General features: G+C 47.6%; 1 protein-coding gene across 3 annotated transcripts in view; it reads left to right on the forward strand.

Annotated features, from left to right (window-relative positions):
- Window positions 1–22,582, forward strand: part of RBM47 (RNA binding motif protein 47) — a 341,878-nt gene that overhangs the window by 140,585 nt on the left and 178,711 nt on the right. The gene's annotated exons all lie outside the window — the stretch shown is intronic.

Here is a 22,582-nt window from a genome sequence, read left to right on the forward strand (position 1 = left end):
GGTGACCCGTGAAGTGCTGCGCATGAAACTGGGGCGTATGGGACAATTCAAGGTTATATATTCAAGGGAGATGGGACGCATCAAGCTCTTGAGTGGTGGAGCATTGGAGCTGGGAAGCAGGGAGGTTCCTAAGCAGTTGTGGTTCCGGCGACCCTTGAAGGGCTGCGCATGAAACTGGGGCGTGTGGGACAATTCAAGGTTATGTATTCAAGTGAGATGGGACGCATCAAGCTCTTGAGTGGTGGAGCATTGGAGCTGGGAAGCTGGGAGGTTCCTTAGCAGTTGTGGTTCCGGTGACCCTTGAAGGGCTGCGCATAAAACTGGGGCGTGTGGGACAATTCAAGGTTATGTATTCAACGGAGATGGGACGCATCAAGCTCTTGAGTGGTGGAGCATTGGAACTGGGAAGCAGGGAGGTTCCTTAGCAGTTGTGGTTCCGGTGACCCTTGAAGGGCTGCGCATGAAACTGGGGCGTGTGGGACAATTCAAGGTTATGTATTCAAGGGAGATGGGACGCATCAAGCTCTTGAGTGGTGGAGCATTGGAGCTGGGAAGCAGGGAGGTTCCTAAGCAGTTGTGGTTCTGGTGACCCTTGAAGGGCTGCGCATGAAAGTGGGGCGTGTGGGACAATTCAAGGTTATGTATTCAAGGGAGATGGGATGCATCAAGCTCTTGAGTGGTGGAGCATTGGAGCTGGGAAGCAGGGAGGTTCCTAAGCAGTTGTGGTTCCGGAGACCCTTGAAGGGCTGTACTTTGGGCTTCTTTCTGACCTACACGTATGTGACCGGATGTGTGGGGGGAGGTTGCAGATACCGGATGCACAGCTTGAGTTTGCCTCCTTTGAAGTTTTCCTTTCACTCTCACTCTGGTGGTCTTCTTGCTTTGTCAACTTGGAATACACACAGGGAGCATGGAAATCAAAATCAGACTTGGTCATAGTGTTCAAACCAGCCCTACGCTGCAGAAGGATGCAAAGGGAATGGGGCCCTGGGCACTTTCATGACTGGAGCACGGTGGCCAACCCTGCTCTGAAAGCAACTCTCCTGTAGCACACCCGGGAATGGGCAGAGTGGCCACATAGGCAGTCTGGCTCTACTCACATACACCTGATCCAAGCCGAGCTGTGTGGAGGGTGGTAGTAAATGATGATACACTATTCCGATGTTCCCGGCCAGGTACACCTGATAAAAATAATCCCCAATACCGTCTCAAACAGAAACTAGACCAGGTGTGTAATACACATTGGTTCATATTGGGACCGTGGTGCTAGGGAGAGCAAACACCTCTGGATTTCTATTTCACCGCAGGACTAAACCTGCTTGGCTTTTAGGTGAATAGTCGCTCCAGTGGTTTAATATGTGTTTTTGTTGCCGGTGAGATGGTACAATGGAGAGCTTTGTCCTGTGACTAGATGCCGAGCTGACAGTGGAGGGGCATCTTCTCTCCGTCCTCTGCTTCACAATGATCCTCTCAGTAGCCGTGGCAGGTGCCAGTAGCAGAGGGCGGGCAGGGCATATACATTCTTCAATGGACTCCGTCCCTAGAAGGAGCTGTCTTTAAAGTGGGGTGCGTAAACGCACACCTTGAATAGCAGATAGCATGCAAGCAAAGCAAGCGAGCTCACCCTTCCCCGAGAGGAGAGTTGAAAAGAATAGCCCCACAAGATGACCCTAACAGCACAACTGTCAAAGCTACCCTTGGGTGGAACAGGCCGTTCTCAATGGGCACTCGTGAAATAATCCACCAATCCATTCAGGATCCGCTGTTTGTAGCAGTAGGAAAGTCCCATTTGGAATCAAGAAAGAATTGTCACTCAAGCATCAGATTCAAATATTTCTAAATACAGCAGCTCATTAATTACGCGAGATCACTCTCATTAAATACGCTCGTGCCCCCACCCGAAACCAGAAATTCATTAACATTAAATACAGAATGTTTGTACTCAGACACCACTCTGTCAGTGTTTGATAATATACTCTATGTCCTGAAGAACCAGCTTTTCAATTCTAGTAGGTAAACTAATTCTGTCACAAAATATAAGGTTACATCTTGCCGTCCCGAACAGTTTCTGTCCCAAGCACAGAATCGAAGCCCCTCACCTGAATTCCAGGCGGTACCTGCACAATGCCTTCGATTTCACCCTCCACAGACACACAGTCCTGTAATGTAACAGATTTCTGCATTACAGTGAAGCCCAACACATATAACTGACACCGCCAAATCTCCGTATTACATTCTACAGGTAGCCCCACACAGAGAGCCGAAATCCCATAGGATCCTGCAATATTCATAACTAAAGCCCTTCCCTGGAGCATGCCTATAAATGACTCCCCCCATAATAACCAACAGACTCCCACCTACACCCGGCTGAAGCTCAGTACAGTTCGGAAGCCTCTCTTGGAGGTCAAGACCTCCCAGACCTGAGGCTCTGCCTTGTTGCCGTAGCCCACCCTCCTGTGGGGTTGCCAGTCCCTGGTGTTTCCCCTCTAGGGCTGCGATGCTGCTTCCGCTGACTGTGTAGCCCCCCAGACCTTTGATAGACTAGGCAAGTCTTTCCCATATGATCTTCCACTGGTGACAATGACTCCTTATCTGCTGAGACTTCCCTCAGGACCTCCAGGAGACCACCCTTAGATGAGGGTGGTCTGTGTGGCTCGCCTGTCCCAGGGTGCGCTCTGCGCGCGAGCAGTCAGCGGACCTGCTCTTCTTCAGGGGGTCGCCTCCTTGGCCTGAGGGTGCAGCTCTGGCCCAGGAGTAAGAGAAGCTCACACCACCCATCCAATCTGAGGTGCAGAGGAATCACTGGAGCTGCTAGAAGCCCAGTCCTTTTGTGACTGTCCCTGCAGTCTCACCGTAGTCTCACACAGCGCCTTGCATGCTCCACAGTCTTTCTTCACCTTTGTCTCTCAGTCTTTCAGACCCTAGGTTTGCAGGCGCTATACAAGGTTTGCAGGCACTATACAACTTCCTTGCACTGAATTGCTATCTGCCTCGTCACTGCCCCAGTCACTGCACCGCACCAGTCAGTGGTCTCACTCTACTTACAAAACAAAGGACACCGCAGACCAGGCTCACTGCCAGGCGCGAGCCAGCGGCCAGGGAGACATTGATTGTCCTCTGTTTTACAATTGGGAGACAATTGATTTGTACATTTGCTGTCAGTGTTAGCAGTACGGTGGTGCCCAGAGTCAAACCCACCTGTGACCCCAGGGTGGCAGTCACAACTTTACCATGGCCATGCCATGTCATATACTCAGTCACGTGCCCAGACATTTCCAGCATTGGATGCCAGAACCATGCATGTATCTCTTCTGCAAACTACTGAGTCCCCTTGGAGACAGGGGGAAGGAGGGAGGCAAGGAAGGCAGGGAAGGAAGGGAAGGGAATGAAAGTGAGGAGGGAAGGAAGGAAGGAAGGAAGGAAGGAAGGAGGGAGGGAGGGAGGGAGGGAGGGAGGAGGGGAGGGAGGCGGGGCAAGGAAGGAGGGGAGGGAGGGAGGCGGGGCAAGGAAGGAAGGAGGGGAGGGAGGGAGGCGGGGGAAAGAAGGAAGGAGGGGAGGGAGGCGGAGGAAGGAAGGAAGGAAGGAGGGGCGGGAGGGAGGTGGAGGAAGGAAGGAAGGAAGGAGGGGAGGGAGGCGGGGCAAGGAAGGAAGGAAGGAGGGGAGGGAGGGAGGCGGGGCAATGAAGGAATTGAATGGCGAAGGAAAGAAAAGGTAGTTGGAAAGAGGGAGGTGGAAGGAGAGGGAGGGAGGGTAGCAAGGCAGGAAATAGGAAGAAAGAAGGGGGAAGGAGGAAAGGCAGAAGAAGCAAAGGGAGGGGGAAGAGGAGGGATGAAGAGGTGCAGGGAGGAAGAGGGAAGGAAAGAAGGCGGAAGGAGGAAAGGCAGAAGAAGCAAAGGGAGGGGGAAGAGGAGGTATGAAGAGGTGCAGGGAGGAAGAGGGAAGGAAAGAAGGGGAAGGAGGAAAGGCAGAAGAAGCAAAGGGAGGGGGGAGAGGAGGGATGAAGAGGTGCAGGGAGGAAGAGGGAAGGAAAGAAGGGGGAAGGAGGAAAGGCAGAAGAAGCAAAGGGAGGGGGAAGAGGAGGTATGAAGAGGTGCAGGGAGGAAGAGGGAAGGAAAGAAGGGGAAAGAGGAAAGGCAAAAGAAGCAAAGGGAGGGCGAAGAGGAGGGATGAAGAGGTGCAAGGAGGAAGAGGGAAAGAAAGAAGAGAGGGGAAGGGAGAGGAGGAGGGGGAGGAAGGGAAGGTAGGGGATAGAAATACGGAATGAAGGGAGGGGGAAGGAAGAGAGAAAGAGAGGGGAGGAAAGTAAGGAAAGTGGGAGGGAAGAGAAAGTGAGAAAGGAAGAGAGGCATGGAAGAGAGGTAGGGAGGTAAGGGGGTGAGAGAGAGAAGGGATGGAGAAGTGAATAGAGGGGAGGAAGGAAGGAAGGACGTAAGATGGAAAGAAGGAGGGGGGGATGGAGAAAGGACGGAGAGTTGGAAGGAGGGGAGGGAGGTGGGAAGGAAGGGAATAGAGGGAAGGAGAAAGGAAGGGGTAGAGAAGGGAATAGAGGGGAAAGACCTGAGGGAGGGAGGGAAGGAAAGGAGGGAGATGGGAGGAAAAGGAACGTAAGAAGGAAGGGAGGAATGAAGAAATGGAGTGAGGGAAAGAGGGAATGTTTAAAAAAAAAAAATTTATGGTTATAATTGAAATATGAATACCATTAAAATGCATCAGAAAGGGTTTGCGAAGCACCACAAAGCCCTGCTCAAGATCTACTAGATGAGGTCACAGCAGTGGTGAGTTCATCTGTGAGGAGTTCACATTTGACCACCAATGAGCAGGATTCCTTTTGCAGACCCTGCCCATTGTGTCCTTTGTCTCTCTGTGTGTAGCATGAACTTGGATACATGCAGGCGTGTTGCATATCCTGCATGCACATGAGTACATGCAGGTGTGTTGCATACCTTGCATGCACATGGGTACATGCAGGCGTGTTACATATCCTACATGCACATGGGTACATGGAGCCGTGTTGCATACCCTGCATGCACATGGGCACATGCAGGTGTGTTACATACCTCGCATGCACATGGGTACATGCAGGTGTGTTACATATCCTGCATGCACATGGGTACACGCAGGTGTGTTACACACCCTGCATGCACATGGGTACATGCATGTGTGTTACATACCTTGCATGCAAATGGGTACATGCAGGCATGTTACATATCCTGCATCCACATGAGTACATGCAGGTGTGTTGGTACATGCAGGCATGTTACATACTCTGCATGCACATGGGTACATGCAGGTGTGTTACATACTCTGCATGCACATGGGTACATGCAGGTGTGTTACATACCTTGCAAGCACATGGGTACATGCAGGCGTGTTACCTACCTTGCATGCACCTGGGTACATGCAGGCGTGTTACATATCCTACATGCACATGGGTACATGCAGGCATGTTGCATAGCCTGCATGCACATGGGTACATGCAGGTGTGTTACATAACTTGCATGCACATGGGTACACGCAGGTGTGTTACATACCCTGCATGCACATGGGTACATGCAAGTGTGTTACATATCTTGCATGCACATGGGTACATGCAGGCGTGTGACATATCCTGCATGCACATGGGTACATGCAGGCGTGTTACATACCCAGCATGCTGTGGGGAATTTGTAGAAGAACAAGTGCTGGGCCCAGAGTGTTTCGCAGATGGCCGCCACCAACGCTGCTGAATATCCGGGTAGCCACATGCCATGGCTGTCTAGTCTTGATTCCACCTCGCGTCTCTTTCACCCTCCACCCTACAGTCCGTGACCCTTGATCTCACTCCTGCAGGTTCTTCTGTTCATTCATTCTTTCTCCCTCTGCCACTGTGTTCCTATCTTTCTCTTCCGCTCCTTTCCCGCTTTTCTGACTTTCTTTCTATTATTCTGGGTCAAAGCCAGAATTCAGAAATAAATTCCAGCCCTCAGAAATGTGTACAGTGCACCCCACCAGAGCCACAGCTCCTCCGGAGCACTGCTTGTGTGTGCAGTGCACGGAGCCCCCTTTCTTTATAAGCCTCAGCTGTATCAGGAGCAACACATTGCGAACAGGCCCAGGCACCATAGTGTGATGCCCCCATGCCCCGGGATAGGGGTGAACCCTCTGGCATAGGTAGCATGGCATCCACTTTTTGTGCCACAGCATAGTGACTGGTCCCCCTGTGTGTGTTTTATTCTTTGGTTCAGGGACTGATAATGTCATTTGATGTCATTAGTGATGTCATCAATGATATTCAGTGTGATGCCGTCTCATGATACACATGTGTGAGGTCAGCCATGCGCTGCGCCCTGGCCGCCTTGTGGCTGTAGTCCTCTGGTCCCTGTCTTTGGAATATGTGTTTACACCAGATACGAGCACCGCCGCCGCACAACAGGAGCCTGAGCCACCCTTAGTGATCCGAGATCTGCGACTGACTGTCCTTAGATTGCACCAGGGCAGCTCAGGGACCGATGCAAGGACATAGCAGGGCCTATGATGCCCATGTGGGTGGAAGCAGGCGCTGTGCGGCATGTTCTCGCAGCAATGCCTGCTGCGTTTTATTTTTCAGTGAGGTACGTTCCTCATACTCCATGGTCCTTCAGGAACACTAGCAGCGGACGGCGTCAGCTGTGATATCTTCTCATAACAATAACTCATCGAATCGCAGAACTGGCTGTACTGTATTACTAGAGACAATGTGCGGGTTACAGTCCCATTCATTTCAGAACAGTGAGAAATGTTTGCTGCAAATGCGGACAGCCCCGTGCCTCTGCCTGTGGTAGAATCCTTTCTGGGATTTTGCAAATTTCCCATTAGATTCCTCAAACAGGGATAGGTTTATTAGCAATTAAATTCCCCTCCTCCTATGTAAGTGCAACGTTACGTATCCTTAACTAGAAAGTGACTAAGCGCTAACTCTGTATTGGTACATTTGGTAGCTCTGTCTTGTTTTCCAGACAAGCCCACATCACATCTTATCAAACGGACATAGCTACGTTTTTAGGTGGAGCCTGGGCAGTGCATGCTGCATTCCAGTATAGACTTAAAGCCCCGCCCACTCTCCGTCCATATTTGTCATTGGCTTGCGTCATTGTCCTTCGTAAATGCTGGCTTCTGATTAATAATAGGCTTCTTAGTCCCTCCTTAGTACCGCCTTGTCTTCATTTGTAACCTCCCATGAGGACTGGCCCTTTTTTTTCTGTTGTTGCACGGTATGTCTTATTTTTTGTCTGTAAGCAGTCTTTTCTTTAATGAGTTTCACCTACTGCAGGCACGAGATGCTTTCCTGCAACATTCAGCGCGCCATGCGCACTTTTACTTTCCAAGCAGCCTGGGACAATGGCAGCTGCTTCTTTGAAATGAAATACGTCTCACATTTACAAGAGTTTGAGCTATTGGCATTGTAAATGACAATGCCTTTTATTTATGTGTTAATTATCAAAACAGATGAATAAAAGGCAAGCCGGTAACATAAACTCTTGTAAATGCGAGACCTACTGAATGGCAAATGCTTGTTGTTTTCTGCATCACTGACAGGGAGATATTGGTGCACTGTCTCAACCTTCAGTCCGGCGCGCTGCCTCACTGTACATGTTCTTTTTATAGAGAATACTTGCTCTATAGGCCCGAGGAGCCGTGCACGCGCGTGTGTGCGCGCGCGTGCGTGCCTGTGTGTGTGATGGGCAGGGAGTGGTTGCACCTTGTAACCATCTGCAGTGTCATCATGAGCCCACATTAATCAAGGCAGATTTTACAGTGTGCAGAGTCTCAATGTGCGCTGCCATTACAGGGTTTGCACATGAACAATAAATCAGTTCGAGCATTGGGCAGAACCAGAAGACGCCCGCAGTGACTTTCGCCTTCTGCTTTCCCAAGATTTAAAATGTCTTGAAAAAAAGCATCTATGTGCCAGCCAATGGACAGCTTAGAGTAAAAGGCATTTCATTGGACTGTCTTTAAAAAGGTCACTAGTTACAATCCTGCTGGATGAGTCCAGGCCGAGCAGCCCTGGCACATACTAATTGCAAGGGAGCCAAGCTGAGCCTGGCTAGAGCACAGAAGGAGTGCACTAGGCGCTGCACAGAGCCGGCCTTAGGCGGTGCGACCGGTGCAGCCGCTGTGTTTAAAAATAACTTGTGGCTGTAAAAGCACGTGAACTTCCTTGCGCGCCCAGCAGTTTCAGGCAACAACAAACATGTCAAGATAACTCTGGTGATTAATGTTTCTACTGGTGTGAGATGGGAATTGTGTCTAGTGGCAGTCCTGGCTCATCATAGACAAGGCTCCCTGTTTTCCGTTTTTACGGATTTTTACAGATAAGTACAGACAGAAAACAATGTGTTTTCTGTCTGCATTTATTTTTAAAAGTGGATAAATACAGAAAACTGTGCTCCTTTTAAGTGACTCTCCATGCTGTCTTTGAGGAAGTATAGGCCAGCAGCTGAGCATATGGACAGCATGAGAAATTAAAAAACAGGAAGAAATATATTTAAATAACGGCATATGTCATCATGCATTTATGGTATAATACTAGTATTTACCGGTGGATGTATTGTTATGTAGTTTTTGGCAGCTTAAGTAGCTAAAACAAGACAGACATGAAAGCATGAGTGCTCGTCTATCAGTCAAATAAATATGGAAATGTACAGTTTTTCAACTTCATTTATACGCAAAAAACACAAAATAAATATGGATAAATACAGAAAAAATGGCCAAAAAATAAATATGGATAAATACAGACGGAAATGTTAAAAAAGTAAATACCATAAAACCGGGAGCCCTAACTGATTCATAAAGTAGCGCGGAGGGTTAACGTACCATGCAGAGCGCAGAACTGAGTGTGAGTGGACAATGGGTAGCGCTTAAAAAAATGAAACGTATGTCGGAGAGAGGCTATGGGGAGATGAGGGGCACTGTTGGAGCGTGGAAGTGAGGGAGTTCATGGAGAAGGCGGTCGGGGGGCGGTCACCAGGAAATACTGTGGCACTGGGGGCTAGCAGCTCTAAAGCCCACCCTGGGTCTGCATGGAAGGGAGTTACCTAGATGTGCAGCCAGAGCCTAGAACTGAATCCTGGTTCACCCGTGACACTCTATTTTTGTTTTTTTTTTGACACTTGAAAGTTTGAGTTTATTAAACACAAATTAAATCTACAGTTATTACCTTCCTTAAACACATAACTTCCTTGTACTAGAGTCTTTCCACCCGTGACACTCTATGGCAGAGGAGCGTTGCCCCACTGCTTTGAAGCAGTGCGAGAAACAAAAACATAAAATGATAATACGCTTGTGTTATTATCATTTTATGTTTCCTTTGCGGGTGGGCGGGGCTGCTCTGCTCTGCTCTCACAGCAGTGGTTTGCCCACTCCTAAGTGTGCAATGACTGTTCGGTCGGCCCTCTCGGGCTGCCCAAACCAATCATGTTCACTTTCCCCTTCTCCATGCAGGCTGCATTACAGCCTGCATGGGGAACATGCCCACCTCTCCAGCCCCTGGCTCAGCGCCGTGTCACGGCACTCAGACCAATCACAGCGTTGCATTGCAGCTTTGTGAGTGGCTTAGGGGAAGGACACTGGCTGCCTGTTTTCTGTTCCTAAAGTCGGAAGCAGGAGAGCAGGAGAGCAGGAGCAGAGACGCGGGACCCGGCGGAAAGGTAAGTTATTTTTGTTTTTTGTTAAGCTCCTTCCTGCTATCGTGAACCCGCCCCGCGCGACCCCCTACACCCGCCCCCCCCACACCCGCAAGCCATGCCGGCCTCCACTGCTTGACACACTGACTTTTGAAAAGTGAAATCATTGCCAAACACATATTACCTGAAAAAATGCACAGTTACAGTGAAGTGTTAGTTATGATTTTCGGTCCCGCAAAGCTCTGCTCATGACTACAGACGATGTCACAGATGGCATCGCAGATGACATCAAAAATATATGACGACATAACATATTCCATCACCATTGACCCTCTATGTCATCACTAGGGCTCACAGTTGTTTGCTTGCATCTGTATTGTTACTGGTATGCTGATGTTGAGATGCTATGCACAGTTTGTTGTCGTTAAATATCACCTGGTGTTTGGATGAGGTGTGGGCCTCGCCCCAAGGCCTGTGGCAACGCACAGTGACACTGCGCTCAGGCCAGGCCCGGGGCCAAGTTGTGAGGGGGCATCACCCATGCCCACAGTTTTGGCCGTGTACACTGTGGATTGACTGTGGGACCAGGCCAAAGGCCAGTAATAAGATGATCAGGTGTCCCGGGTTTGCCAGGACAGGCCCGGGTTGCCACCATCGGTCCTTGTAACTCTTTGTCTGTGTTTTCTATGTCAGCACGCTCTGTCTTAAGTCGTTCTGTGGCCCTTGGCCAGTCCCAAAGGTGTAGTCCTACTTCTAGGTTTATTGAATGTCCCAGTTTTGGTTTTTTTAAAATGTGGTCACTCTACCAGTAAAGACATAACCCTTTGGTCATGCACCGTGAGTTGGGGGTATACCCATGGTCACTGCATAAGGCCTACAGGTATAGCAGCCCCAGTCGAGTGCACGGCCCGGCCCGCTGCATAGAACCAGGCCTCATTACTACTGGCAACGAGGGCCCTTCCACAGCCATCACTTCCCCTCTAGTCCAGCAGCTAGACAACATGCAGGCTTGGCACTCTTTGCCAATTTGATACACAACGGTTGTCGATTTCACACTGTATTTGGAGGTGCTGCACTTTGTATCAAAGTTTTATTTTCCTGTCCTCGAAGCTTCTCCTCCTGTCCCATCCATAGTCATTTCATAACTAATGCCAATGGTGCAATGTGATGTTAACAATGATGTCATCAGTTATGTCATTTACGACGTGTAAGGTCACGACAATGTATTGGTGAGTGAATTATGGAATTTCACTCTTTTTTTGTACTGAAACCTGTAACCATTTAGTGACTCACATTGTGTACAGTGTACTGCTGCCGCTTTTTGAACTACCTAAACTACCAGCTAACACTTTCTATTAATGTGTAGAAACTTTCCCTTTCCTCTGTTAGTTCAGCAGCAAAAGACTACACTGCTAATATGTCCCCAAATTTTATGTGTAAATTATGTTATATATTATTATTTGGTTTATTTTATGATTCATGTTATGTTTTAAACTATGCCAGTTAAAATAATTGTGGCCTAATAACACAGCAGTTGCAATTACGGTACTAATAACACCCTTTCACTAATGTATTACTACATTACAAAGTTGAAGTCCTATGTTATTACCACAAGACAACCTACATGACGTAATAAAACACTCTAGGATCAGGTGATAGAGGAAAACAAAAGGGGCCATGCTCACAAGGGATGGCTACTGCGATTTGATGTCAAGACAGGAGGCTAGCATTATGCATTTCCTTTTCTTTACTCCTTCAGAGCAGCAGACCATTAAAAGCTTCCCTAATACAACTTTAAAATATCACAATGTGAAAAGAATGTTCAGTCCCAACATATACTGTCTGTCCTCCAAATTCCTCCTCTTTTGTTTGCTGTTTCTGAGCAGATGAGTATAAAGAGGATATAAGAAGTATGAATTGATGTGTTTGAATTTGGTTGGAATTTGAGTGACTTTACCCAATTTATGGGTATTTGTGTGTTTGGATGTTGAAAAAGTGTTTTTCTAGGTTTTATTAAGTATTGCTTTTATTTAGTAGCGTACATTGCTTTGTTTTGAGGATAAATTGATGTTTTACAATTTTCTGTGACATTCCATAATATGGGATAGTTTTAATAAGAACAATGTGTGACTTACAATAAGTGTGACGCTTGGGGCTAGAGCGCTGTGGGCCAATTGCGCTTTCAAAATCTAGTCAGTCAGCAGGCTCCGGCCCGTGTGCAGTTGCGCATGAGGCTGATGAGAGGCCGGGTTGGATAGAGCATGCAGAGTGTGTAGGAAGCTGGCTCTGTATATACCATTCCAAAATTAGGTATAGTGTGCACAGAGTCCAGTTGAACCCCAAAGGTAGGCAGAGGTAAAAGTAGATAGCACCTTACTCTTTATTTGTGGTAGTGTGGGCGAGCACTAAGGCTTTATCAGAGGGTAGAGTTAAGCATTTGTTGTACACACTCAATCAGCAAATGATGTCACACACTCACAGACTAAACTCAGACCCATTTGTTTGGTATAACAATATTGTTCAGTTATTTTATTTCTAGATCCAAGCCAAGCCTGGCACAGGTAAGTGAAATAAATGCTTTGCAAAATCTTTTGCAGTGTTTTACAGTTAAATTCAGGTTCAAATGCAGTTGATTGAATTACAGGTAAGTCAATGTTTCGAAATTACTTTTCAGTTACTTTACAGATTAATTTGTACGTTACTTTTCAGATTACTTTTTAGGTTACTTTTTCTACTCAGTGTGATATGCCTGGATATCACACGGGGACATTTCCTAGAGATAAGGTAAGTAAATCAGTTTTTGTATAGCTGCAGTTTTTCAGGTTTTCATATAAATCAACTCCACACAACAATTGTCAAGGAAAAACAGTCAATGTACTCCTACGGAGAGAAATGAAGTTATCAGTTTGAAGGTATGTACAAGTTTGTGGGATGTGGTATTCTGGGGTTAGAACCAGGGTTCCCCCAGGGTCTAGGATGCACTCTTGAAACACGGTTAGGAGCACTAGGACAGCCGGGTGCAGATTGCTGAGTCCCAATGTTATCCAATGGGTGATAGGATGCCTCTGGTTGGTGGCTGCTCACAAGCAGGCTACAAGGTTGAAGTTCACAGTGCCCTTGGTACCCATGGTACCTTTTATAAAGGACTCACATGTGGCCAGAGAGGTGCCAATTGGGGGTACAGTTCTGGGAAAGAACACAGGCCCTGGGAACCTGATTAGCAGGGACCCAGGGCACATCAAGTCAAAGTGCATCAGCAGTCTGGTAAAAAGTGGGGAGGTTACTGCAACAGAAACCCAGCTTCCTACAGCGTGTTAATACGGTGCTGCTAGGCATCCTTTTGTGACTCTGGCTCTTGTTTCTCCATGGGATTGCCACTATTTTAGTGGAAGACAGCGAGAATGGACTTCATTGTCGTTTTTAGCAATGAGGCTGTTTTCTTAGGGAATTAGGCCTACGAAAGAGAATTTGGCCTTTTTCAGCAGGCGCTAGGCTTGTGAGGCTGCTACCATGGCAATGAAGTGCTTTGTAGTGCGTTTGTTAGTCTGGAAAGGCCAAACACACATCATTAGCCTGAGGGGAGTTTTCTGAGGAAAAGAAAGAGATACATACTTGGAAAATATTGGAAAACTGTTTTGAGTAGCACATAATTTGTGTTACAAGACAGGTTTAAGTTTGTTGATAGGGGTTTAGTTTGAGTGGAGAAGAATGAAGAGATGTTGTGGAGGATGGTGAGTGAGGCTGTGCAGGAGTTGTTAAAGCAGGTTTTAGGGAAAAGAGGGAGTAAAGCTGGTGATGAAGAGGAGTTTTTCTCAGTGTCAGATGAAGATGATACAGATAGAGGTCCTGAAAGAAAATGTCTCAGGAAAAAGAGACACATGGATGGTTCGTCCAAGAATAGAGGGGGCCTGAGCAGCTCGCAAAAAACTGGTGTCTGAAGCGGCATGGAGGTAGGTCAGTTTAACATAAAGAAGTGAAGTTTTCAGGGATGAGTTGGAAATGCAAAAAGACAGGGCAAGTGAAGAACTAGATGAGTTTGTTCTTCATTTAGAATATAAGGATAGATGGGATGAGGAAAGCGAGGTGGGCGTAAGCAAAGGAGGAAAGATACAGTGACAGTCGTAGATCCATTTGGAGGAAAATTGTTTGACCCAAGGGAAATAAGACATCCCAGGGGCAACAAATGGTGGCCCTTGGATCATTTTGTAAAGTACATAAGGGCAAGATTGTGTAGATCCTTAGAGAAGGCGGAACGCAACATCATGAGGGCAGAGTACTCAAGGCCCATCATAGAAGACAAGGTGACCCTGAAACCAAACATGGATCCTGATTTGATAACATATATGTTCAAAATGGGGAAGGATCCCAGAAAGGGGTTAGAGAAATGTTTAAGATCTGTCAGGACAAAGTGTTGGATGTCCAAAGGCCCCTGGCGAATATTTTTGATTCTGTGAAAGAGGCCTTCTTTAAGGGCACTCATATTGAGATTATAGTGCCAATGGGCGATCTGTTTTCTAGGCAACACGAATGTGGGCCTATTGTCAGAAAGATGTAAAACCTTATGAATGCGGATGAATCCAAAACTAAGTGAACTGGCAAAGAGAGAATCATCAGAAGATGCAAAAGGTTTACTTCTCGGGGATGGTCTGGGGAGGTCTTTCACAAAATATGTTCAGACCTTCACAAGTTTGGATAAAGGGCAATACTTCATGCACAGAGTTTTCTTGAGTGGAAGTTTTTATGGCAGGGCTGGTAGGAGAGGGCACCCTACTGACCGGGCAGGTTCAGAGCCCAATTTCACAATACAACATACCAAGGCTTTGGAGAAAACAGGGGAACCTTTGAGGTGGACAGTTCTACCCGCAGAGGGGCCGAAATCTGAGAAGAAGAGCCAATCGAGGAAGGTGACATCCCCCAATCAGACTCAAGGACAAGGTGAGTATGAGGACAGTCTCTATTTTTATCCCTTCAACTGTGGTAGGAAGGTTGAGGTTTCTCAAGACTCATTGGGAGTCAATAACAAAGGATGCATGAGTGTTGCAAGTTATAGAGGGTGATTGACTAGAGTTCAATTCAGAACCATGGCAACTGTCGGAACCAAACGAGTTGCTATTTCAGAGACATTTGTAAAGTGTGGTTCAGGAAGAGGTGAGACAAATATTAGACAAGAATGCTATTCGGAAGGTTCTGGAGGAAGAGAGGGGGTTTGTAAGTACCTTGTTCGAGGGGAGAAGAAAGGGCCAGAGACCTCAAATAAAATTAAAAAATTTGAATCGGTATGTAACGTATCAGCATTTCAAAATGGAAGCAAATCATTTATTGAGGGATTTACCACAGGACTTGGATTGGATGGTGAATATAGACCTAAAAGACACTTATTTAACCATACCAACAGCAAACGAAAGTCAGGGTTATTTACAGTTCAGGTGGAAGGGACAGTTGTATCTGTTCCAAAGTCTCCCATTCAGATTGTCAGCAGCTCTTTGGTGTTCACGAAAGTGATGCATCCAACGGTAGGATTCTTGAGGGAAAAGGGGATAAGAATGATAGTCTATTTAGATGACATACTGATAATGAATAAGGATCTGAGGGAGTTCCAAAAGGAAATGGATGTGGTGGTAGGTTTACTACAGAGTCTGGGATTAGTCATAAATATGGACAGATCAATAATGGTATCCTCTTAGTCAATGGAGTTTCTTGTTTTTTGTGGTGGACACTGTGACATGTCAGTTACAGTTATCAGAGAAAAGGGTGAGAAAGATAAGGCAGGAGGTGAACTTAATGCCAAGGAGAGATTCGGTGAAGTTGAGAGAATTGGCACGAGTGATAGGTCTCTTGTCATTGTCAATTCAAGCAGTATTTCCAGGTCCTTTTCACAACAGGGCTCTTCAATGGTTAGGACTAGCGAAGGGTTTATGGTATGAAGAGTCGGTTTGTCTAAACAGAGATGCCAGAGAGGAGTTAGTGTGGTAGAAGGAGAATTTTAAAGCTTGGTATAGACCGGCAATATTTAGAACAAAGCCAGAGTTTGGTTGGAGACCAGTCTGTGCAGTTATGAATTGGGAGCCTCCTGTTTGGGTCAGGAGACAGATGGAGTTTGGTAAATGACGGAATATTAATTGTCTGGAAATGCAAGCGGGGTTGTTAGCCATTCAGAGTTGGAGGAGGAATCTAAAGGGCAGTTCAGTGCTTTTAAAGAGGGACAATGTGACAGCGGTAACATACATAAACAGTTTGGGGGGGGTGAAGCAGGTCAAAGAAATTGTAAGAGTTTGCAAAAGAGATGTCGGAATTTTGTTAGAACACAAAATAGATCTGAAAGCTGAGTATTTGCCTGAGGAGCAAAATGTGGTAGCGGATTGGATTTCCAGGAATGTGATGGATTGCAGCGACTGGAAGTTGAGAGAGGAAGTTATTCAAAACACTCTGAGGATGATGGGCCCATTGGAAATAGATTTGTTTGCTCCCAGACTTACTTATCAGTTGCCAAATTATGGTAGTTGGAGACCTGATTCGGGAGCAATCGCAATAGGTGTTTTTTTGCAGAACTGAAGGGGAGTGAATGGTTATCCCTTTCCCCATTTTAAGATGATTTAAAGAGTGTTGGTTCAAGTAAGGAGGCAGAGATGTCAGTTGGTAATAGTGACGCCTTTTGGAAGACTCAGCCTTGGTTTCCAGCAGTGATGGAGTTAGCAGAGCAACAGCCATATTTAATAAGGTCCTTCAAGGGACTGTTGTTGGGTGTAGAGAGAAAAGAATTGGTGGAATCAAGTTTTCTCAACCTACTAGTCTGGAGGATATCAGGGTTTCTGGAAGATGCACAGGGCTTTCAGAGTCAGCTTCATGTTTCCCAATTTAGTCTTGGGCTCCAGGGACCAGAAAGAGATATGGAGGATCATAGGACGTATGGTTATGTTGGTGCATGGAAAGGGATTTGAATCCCTTGGAGGCAGATAATGTAAACTGTTATAAGTCAGCTGTGGCAGCAGGACACCCTTTGGTACAAGGTATTTATGTGGGAAAAAGCCTGTTAGTCTGCTGAGTGTTGAAGGGAATTCATTTGAGGAGGCCACCTAGTGCAAACTATCAGACTCTGTGGGATGTAGATTTAGTGTTACGGTTATTGAGGATTGGTATACCAACACTTATTTGGAAGTGAGGGAGTTGACCTGGAAAATGGCCAAATTACTTTGTCTTGTTTCTTTCTGAAGGGTTTTGGATGTTAGGGCTTTGGAGGCGTCATATAGGTTTTTTCAGCCAGATGGTGTGGTTTTTGAGATTTGTAAGCGAACAAAGATGATGTCTGGTTCTGTTTTTTATCCAAGATTTGATGATTCTCCTAGCTTATGTGCAGTGCGGTATTTGAAGGCGTATGAAGCAAGAATGTTGGCTAAGAGAGGCGTAGGGCTTAATCAGCTGTTGATTTCTTGTGTGAAACCGTTTGAGGAAGTGACAAATGCTACGATTGTATAAAGGCGACTATGAAGGAAGCAGGGGTCACTCGGTTAGAGGGGCTATAGAAAGTAAGGTTTGCATGATAGGTGGCCAATTGGAAGATATTTTGAAGCAGCTGATTGGTCATCTGCAGAAACATTTAAGAGATTTTATTTTAGGGCAGTGGATCATGTTTCAAAATGTGTTTTGAAGGACTCTGAATATGCATAATTCTAGCCTCCTTTCTTGATATAAAATGACGATTTTTATAGGTCAATTGAATAAAGAATCACAATTTTATTAAAGACAAGGAGGCTATCCACTCTTCCCTTCAAGGTGATGAGAGTAGGGATATATTATGGTGAATGCTATTTTCAAAAGAGTTTTAAAAGAAGAACAAACAAGAGGAGGAAAATGGAGAACGGACAGTAAATGTTCGGACTGAACATTCTTTTTCACATTATGATGTTTTAAGGTTCTATTTGCTAAGCCTTTAACGGTTTGCTGTTCAGAAGGAGTTCATGCATAATGATAGCCTGCTTGTCTTTAATAAAATCGTCATTCTTAATTCAGTTAACCTACAAGAATCGTCATTCTATATCACTGCATGGATTCTACCCCTTGTGGGCTGGCATGATTATCCAAATCCCTACTATCCCCAAAACAACTCTCTGCGGAAACCTCATCTACAGGCCGCCCGGTCCCCACGCTCCCTTCACCGACACCACTCTCGACCTCATCTCACCCCACCCCCTCGCCTCCAGAGACTACATACAACTCGGAGACCTAAACTTCCACCTAGACAACCATGACAACGTCAACACCACTGCCCTCCTAGACAACCTTGCCAACATAGGACTGAAGCAACTTGTCACTGCCCCCACGCTGACAGCAGGACACACTCGAACCCGTCTTCGCAGGAGGAAACAGCATCTCTTAAAGCCACACCACAGAACTTCTTTGGACGGACCACTACTGTATCCACTTCTCCTTCAGAAAACCCACCGTACTCAAGCATGCGCACTGCCTCCCCCGCAGAAGTTGAAACAAAGTCCCTGAAGACCAGCTCACCTCTGCACTCACCAGCACCCCACCTCCAACGATGCGGTATGCAACCTCCACCGTTGGATCACCAACTGCTCAGACACATTCTTTCCCCTCAAGAAAGCTACAGGACGCAACAAGAAAGCAAGCTGGTCCACCCCTGCACTCCAAGAATCCAAGCGATCCTGCCGACGACTCGAAAAGACATGGAGGAACAGAAAAACTCCAGAAACATGCCCGCCTACAGGACAGCCACCACAGCACACCACCAACTCATCAAATCCACAAAGAAGAACGTACTCCAAGATGAAATCCTCTCCAATGCCCACAACTCCAAAGAACTCTTCTCCATCATCCAGGAATTTGCCAAACCCGGCAATGAAATAACAGACGTCCCTCTCTCCCAAGACCTCTGCAACAGACTAAGCACCTTTTTTCACCTCAGATGAAGACGCTCTACGACAACTTCAACAACCAGGACCTCTGCATCGCTCAGCACCCGCCCCCAGCGACGCCACCCAACAGACCCTACTCATTTAGACTCCGCTCATGACAATAGATGCCTTAAAAACCATGAAGCAAACAACAGGGTAATACCCAATTGACCCTTTTAATACCTGGGTAAGGAACAATAAAGAGCAAGCAACAAATTGGTACAAAAGGAAGAGATAAGAAAATAACTTTGGTCAAGAGCACACTAATTGACTCTATATCTAGTTTATTAATCTAGACAGATTTTATCAAAATATTTGGACTTTCCTGCATCAGAAATGACCACGGACCTTAATGGAAGCAACAAAGCAAAAAATACAACAACACAAATATACATAAATTGAACATGTGCCGAACGTCACCAACAAGAAAAGACTAATAAACACCGATGCGCCCGTATCGATGAACGCCTGGACTGTAGACCCTCCAACCAGGACAGAGCACATCGGCGGCGGCCGCCGGTGCTTGTCTGACCTGCTGACGAAGGATATGACAAACACCTCATCGTCATCTTCTTCGTGCACAGGGCAGCGCCCCCGCATCGAGTCGCCCTCCTGCGACTGTGTATCGTCGAGCACTTGGCATAGACGTTGCGTCATACTTCGAGACCTGGCGTAAGTCTGTCTCGGCTGGCTGCTTAGGCACACCTTGGCAAAATGATTTACTTTCCCGCAGCGGGAGCATGTCTTCCCCTTTGCTCCACACACTGCCATTGGCGGGTATTCCATTCCACAGTTGCACACCCCACTCGTAGACGGTTGCGGTGCAGGGCGAGCCGTGCTTGGGCGCCGTTGTATGGCCTCGACTCTTTCCTTAACAGGCGCGTACTTCAGCGTCTGTGGCGCCGCGGCGGTTCTGTGCAAGGCAGCTTCGATTTCGTCCGCCCGTGCATCTGAGAGCTTGTGGGACCTGGCCAGGATAAGGATCTCGTCCAGAGAGATCCCTGGTTGCCGAAGGATCAGTTTCCTTAGCAGCGGTCTGTCGGGTCTGCGGAGGGTTTCTTCAGGAGGGGGTCGACTTTGGCGTGTTTCCAATCGTGGCGGTCTCGAGGGAGCAGTTGATCGTCCAGCGTAGTTCGGGTGCTATGGCCGTGGCAACTCTGTGGTAGATGTGGGTTGGGCAGGGGTATGATGGTGCTCCAGAGTGGATGCTCTTCATGGTTTTTAAGAGCAAGCAACAAATTGGTACAAAAGGAAGAGATAAGAAAATAACTTTGGTCAAGAGCACACTCAACAAATTATTGTCGGACTTTCTCAGCACACTCAACAGTGAGTAACCACACTGTACTTATTTTCAAGGACTCCTCCTTCAAAACCGGGTCTACGCAATTGCGTTTCGGCCATATATTTTCCTCGGCCTCCTCAGGACAGGGTTAATACAAGGAATGTACACACAAGTGGTAGGGTGGCCCGAAGGACGCTCCTACGTGTGGGTCATCCGGGTCCACAGGTACCCAAAAGGGTGCCGACCCTTCCTTCACCAGGAAGTCCTCCCTGCTTACACTGGCTGGCAACGACTTGTATAATAAGCAGCGCCGTAAGGATTGCCGAGTGGAGTGGCTGTTTGTTCCAGACTTTTAGTCGGACTTTTTTCAAAGTAGTAATCGTTCTGCTTATTATACAAGTCGTTGCCAGCCAGTGTAAGCAGGGAGGATTGCGTAGACCCGGTTTTGAAGGAGGAGTCCTTGAAAATAAGTACAGTGTGGTTACTCACTGTTGAGTGTGCTGAGAAAGTCCGACAATAATTTGTTGAGTCGCAGCGCGCTCTGTGGACTTCCTTCCAGTGGTTCGTCCTGAAATTATTAGGAGGACACTAACAGAAAATTATATGTTTGTTTAGGGGTTAACTTTTTTGTGTTTATTAGTCTTTTCTTGTTGGTGACGTTCGGCACATGTTCAATTTATGTATATTTGTGTTGTTGTATTTTTTGCTTTGTTGCTTCCATTAAGGTCCGTGGTCATTTCTGATGCAGGAAAGTCCAAATATTTTGATAAAATCTGTCTAGATTAATAAACTAGATATAGAGTCAATTAGTGTGCTCTTGACCAAAGTTATTTTCTTATCTCTTCCTTTTGTACCAATTTGTTGCTTGCTCTTAAAAACCATGAAGAGCATCCACTCTGGAGCACCATCATACCCCTGCCCAACCCACATCTACCACAGAGTTGCCACGGCCATAGCACCCGAACTACGCTGGACGATCAACTGCTCCCTCGAGACCGCCACGATTGGAAACACGCCAAAGTCGACCCCCTCCTGAAGAAACCCTCCGCAGACCCGACAGACCGCTGCTAAGGAAACTGATCCTTCGGCAACCAGGGATCTCTCTGGACGAGATCCTTATCCTGGCCAGGTCCCACAAGCTCTCAGATGCACGGGCGGACGAAATCGAAGCTGCCTTGCACAGAACCGCCGCGGCGCCACAGACGCTGAAGTACGCGCCTGTTAAGGAAAGAGTCGAGGCCATACAACGGCGCCCAAGCACGGCTCGCCCTGCACAGCAACCGTCTACGAGTGGGGTGTGCAACTGTGGAATGGAATACCCGCCAATGGCAGTGTGTGGAGCAAAGGGGAAGACATGCTCCCGCTGCGGGAAAGTAAATCATTTTGCCAAGGTGTGCCTAAGCAGCCAGCCGAGACAGACTTACGCCAGGTCTCGAAGTATGACGCAACGTCTATGCCAAGTGCTCGACGATACACAGTCGCAGGAGGGCGACTCGATGCGGGGGCGCTGCCCTGTGCACGAAGAAGATGACGATGAGGTGTTTGTCATATCCTTCGTCAGCAGGTCAGACAAGCACCGGCGGCCGCCGCCGATGTGCTCTGTCCTGGTTGGAGGGTCTACAGTCCAGGCGTTCATCGATACGGGCGCATCGGTCAACGTCATGAATTCAGAGCAGTATGAGCAGCTGTCACCACGACCTCCTCTTGCACCTACCAAAGCCCGTATTTACACTTATGGAGGTACGCACCGTCTGCCCCTCATGGGGGTCATCGAGGCGGAGGACACTAGCGACAAACACGTTACGAGGGCCCGGTTCCACATCACGGAAGGGAGGAAAGGTACCCTTCTCAGCTGTCACACTGCAGAAGACTTTGGGCTGGTTTTCTTCGCTCATCAGGTTCACGACTCCCACACTGACGCCATCTTGCAAGACTTCCCAGCACTATTCACAGGACTTGGCAAGCTAAAAGGGAAACAGTTCAAGCTCCACATCGACACCACCGTGAGGCTTACGGCCCTGAGGCACCGGAGGGTGCCGTTCAACATCTGCCCGCAAGTAGAGGTGGAACTGAAGAAACTTGAGGACCTCGACATCATTGAGAAAGTGTCCGGCCCCACCCTGTGGGTGTCCCCGCTGGTCGTGGCCCCCAAGCCAAAACAGATGGGAGCCATACGACTCTGTGTGGACAGAAGGCTCCCAAACGTAGCAGTCAAAAGGGAACATCATCTTATCCCCACCATGGATGACATTGTGGTGGACATGAACGTGGCCAAGTGGTTCTCCAAGTTAGACCTGAACGCGGGGTACCACCAGCTGGAACAGGAGCCTGAGAGCAGGTACATCACCACGTTCTCCACCCACGTCGGCCTCAGGAGGTACAAGAGACTGAGCTTCGGGGTGTCGTCCGCAGCCGAGGTTTTCCAGAATGCCATCCAGGAAGCGCTGTCCAGCCTGTAGGGTGTCATCAATCTGAGCGATGACATCCTAGTGTTCTCGAACACCCTGGAAGAACACCACACTCATCTCCAAGCTACCCTCCAGCGGCTGAAAGATTGTGGACTGACCCTTCATAGGGCTAAGTGTTCTTTCTACCAGGAGTCAGTCGACTTCTTCGGATACATCTTTACCAGAAACGGGTTGAGGGTGAACCCCAAGAAGGTGACGGCCATCCGAGCGGCGAGCACCCCGAAGTCCCCCACAGAAGTCCGCAGTTTCCTTGGCATGGCCACCTACTGTGGCAAG

Source organism: Triturus cristatus, chromosome 2_2 (assembly GCF_964204655.1).
Source record: "Triturus cristatus chromosome 2_2, aTriCri1.1, whole genome shotgun sequence".
NCBI lineage: Eukaryota > Metazoa > Chordata > Amphibia > Caudata > Salamandridae > Triturus > Triturus cristatus.